We start from the raw sequence: 3688 nt of genomic DNA, 5'->3' as shown, positions 1-3688 counted from the left end.
GCTGCTGCTGCTAAGTCGCTTCAGTTGTGTCTGACTCTGTGCGACCCCATAGACGGCAGCCCACCAGGGCCCCCCATCCCTGGGATTCTCCAGGCAAGAACACTGGAGTGGGTTGCCATCTCCTTCTCCAATGCATGAAAGTGAAAAGTGAAAGTGAAGTCACTCAGTCGTGTCCGACTCTTAGCGACCCCATGGACTGCAGCCTACCAGGCTCCTCTGTCCATGGGATTTTCCAGGCAAGAGTACTGGAATGGGTTGACATTGCCTTCTCCAATATTTTGTCCTGGAGTTTGTTATTTCTTCTTTTTTAAATTAATTTTATTGGAATATAGTTGATGTACAATGCTGTGTTAGTTCCAGGTGTGCAGCAAAGTGAATCAGTTATACACATACACGTGTCCACTCTCAGATTTTTTTTCCCATGGAGGCCATTAGAGTATTTAGTTTAGAGTTCCTTGTGCTGTACAGTAGGTCCTTATTGATTATCTATTTTATAAATAGTAATGCCTATTAAGTATTTTGATAGAGGCAAGCAGTCAGAGATTTCACAAAAACAGTACTCTATAGCAGGGAAACCCAACCTCCAGGATCTAATGCCTGATGATCTGAAGTGGTTGTTGTTTAGTCGCTAGGTTGTGTCCAACTCTTTGCGACCCCATGGACTGTAGCTCACAAGGTTCCTCTGTTCGTGGGCTTTTCCAAGCGAGAATACTGGAGTTGGTTGCCATTTCCTTCTCTAAGCTTGTTATTTCTGAATGGGGAAAGAATAAGGGACAAACCCCCTGATCCAAGCAGCTGCACTATTTTCGTGCTCGATCCCTTCTGAGGCAGAGCTGCTAGAGGCTACAGAAGGCCCTAAGTGCTTATATTTCCTGCTCCCCTGGCTGCCAGCTCTCCTGCGTCCCTGGCACTGCCGGGGTCCCTGCAATCCAAGCAGCTGCGCCATCTCTGTATCTGGTCCTCACTGGGACACACCCAAGTCCTCCAGGGAAGCCTCTGGAGCAAACTACTGTGGACAACGCACATGCAGAGGTGAAGGTAATATCACAATTGAACCCCAGGGGCAGTGTGACTAAGGAAGAGGATGGAAAATCTTCCTACCAGCTGTACAAGCTGCAGATTAAACCCACATGGGTAACGAGGCAGACTCTGTATCTATGGAATATATAAAAGGACAATGAGAGTTCCCATAAAAGTAAGTGCAGTAGCTCTGGCAACTGTGGACACTGGAGAAAAGAATACACAGGAGTAGCGCCAGATTAGAGTCTGAGCTGTCCCCACAGCAGGTCCAGAGACCAGCCCAGTGTTGGAGAGCATCCTAGGGAAGTGGGGGTGGACTGTGACTCACAAGGGAAAGGACGCTGAGATCTGAGAAAAACATTTATTATTACTCATGTTTTGATTGGTTCTGTGATTGGTTCTGGACTTTTTTTTTCTTCCTTTTTTTTACCCTCTGTTACTGTGGTTGTTGATTTTATTATTACTATTAACTCTATTTAAGCTTTTGAGAATTTTTTTTTTTAAATCACACTTTTTATTTCCTTTATATACTTCTACCTCTACATTCGCCTTTTGCAGGTCTGTGGGCTTTTTTGTTTTCTTTTTTCTTCTTTAAAAAATTTTTTTTAATTAATTTTTTATTTTGTATGTTTTTCTTATTGTTCTTATCCTGCTGTAGTTATTCTTTAATATACATAAATCTTTTTTACATACTTCTATTTAACTTTGCTTTTCTATTTTTTTCTTCTTTTTTTTTCCTTTTTTTCATCAAGTTATTAGTTTGATTTTTTTTATTTTTTTATTTTTTTGCTTTATCCCCCAGTTGGCATTCTGCTTTGGTTTTGTTTCCTGGTTAGTTTTTTTAGTTAGTTTTGTTTTTATTTGGTAAATAACACTTTTGGTTCCCTTTACTTGCTGGGTCACTTTCTTGTATTTTCTTTTCTTTGGACTGTTTTGGTTTTGTTTGTGTGTGCGTGGTCCATTGTTTTTGTTATTATTTGTCTGACTTTGTTTGTACCATTTATATGGGATTTGTCTTTTGTTTCTTGTTTTGTTTTTAGTTTTCGTGTGTTTGTTTTAATTCCCTTTAATGCCATAACAGCGACTTGTGGAATCTCAGTTCCCTGACCGGTCTTGGGCCTGAGCCTTTGGAGTGGAAGTGCTGAATCCAGGACTGCCAGAGAACTCCTAACCCCAGGAAGTATTAATTAGTGAAGACTCAAACAAAGGTCTTCACCTGTACACAAGACCCAGCATCACCCAACTGCTGGCAGCACCCAGTGCAAGATGCAAACAACAAGCAAGACAAAAGCACAAATTCAATCATCAACAGACAGGATTCCCACAGACACCCCAAAACATATCACTTAGCACAACCCTGCCCAGCAGAGGGAAAAGAAACTCACCTCCTCCAACAAGAATGCAGACACAAGTCCCTCCCAACACAAAGTCTACACAAACCAGTGGACCAGGCTTACCCACTGAGGGCAGACACCAAAAGGAAGAAGGATACGATCCTAAAGCCTGGGCAAAGGAGGCCTCAAGCACGGTAAATTAGGAAAAAAATGAAAAGACAGAAGTATTGCACAAATGAAGGAACAAGGTGGAAATTAACAAGACCAAATAAAGAGAGAGGAAATAAGGCAAACTACTTGAAAAAGAATTCAGAGTAATAATAGTAAAAATGATCTAAAACCTTGAAAATAGAATAGAGAAAATGCAAGAATCAATTAACACATTTAACAAGGACTTAGAAGAAATAAAGCCTTACAGAAATAAAATATAGCCTTACAAATAGCTGTGAAAAGAAGAGAAGTGAAAAGCAAAGGAGAAAAGGAAAGATATAAGCATCTAAATACAGAGTTCCAAAGAATAGATCGGTATGTATCTTGGCACGTTTCTCCTTCGGTTTATCCTGTTTGGGACTCCCTTCACTTCTTAGACTTAATTTATTTCCTTTCCCACATAAGTGAAGTTTTTGACTATACTCTCTTCAAAAATTTTCTCAGACACTTTCTTTTTCTCTTCTTCTTCTGGGACCCCTTTAAGTCAAATGTTGGTGTGTTTAATATTGTCCGAGAGGTCTCTAAGACTATCCTGAATTCTTTTCATTATTTTTTATTTATTCTGCTCTTCAGCAGTTATTTCCACAATTCTATCTTCCAACTCACTTATCCATTCTTCTGCCTCAGTTATTCCACTATAGATTCCTTTTACAGTATTTATTTCAGTGATTGTGTTCATCTGTTTGTTTATTCTTTATTTGTTCTAGTCAGTTCAGTTCAGTCACTCAGTCACATCCGACTCTTTGCGACCCCATGAATTGCAGCACACCAGGCCTCCCTGTCCATCACCAACTCCCGGAATTCACTCAAACTCATGTCCATCGAGTTGGTAATGCCATCCAGCCATCTCATCCTCTGCCGTCCCTTTCTCCTCCTGCCCTCAATCCCTCCCAGCATCAGAGTCTTTTCCAGTGGGTCAACTCTTCTCATGAGGTGGTCAAAGTACTGGAGATTCAGCTTCAGCATCAGTCCTTCCAATGAACACTAAGGACTGATCTCCTTTAGAATGGACTCGTTGGATCCCCTTGCAGTCCAAGGGACTCTCAGGAGTCTTCTCCAACACCACAGTTCAAAAGCATCAATTCTTTGTCACTCAGCTTTCTTCACAGTCCAACTCTCACATC

The sequence above is a fragment of the Bison bison genome, unplaced genomic scaffold, assembly GCF_000754665.1.
Source record: "Bison bison bison isolate TAMUID 2011002044 unplaced genomic scaffold, Bison_UMD1.0 scf7180017864519, whole genome shotgun sequence".
Lineage (NCBI taxonomy): Eukaryota > Metazoa > Chordata > Mammalia > Artiodactyla > Bovidae > Bison > Bison bison.
The sequence above is the reverse complement of the archived record's forward strand: the minus strand, read 5'-3'. Positions refer to the sequence as shown.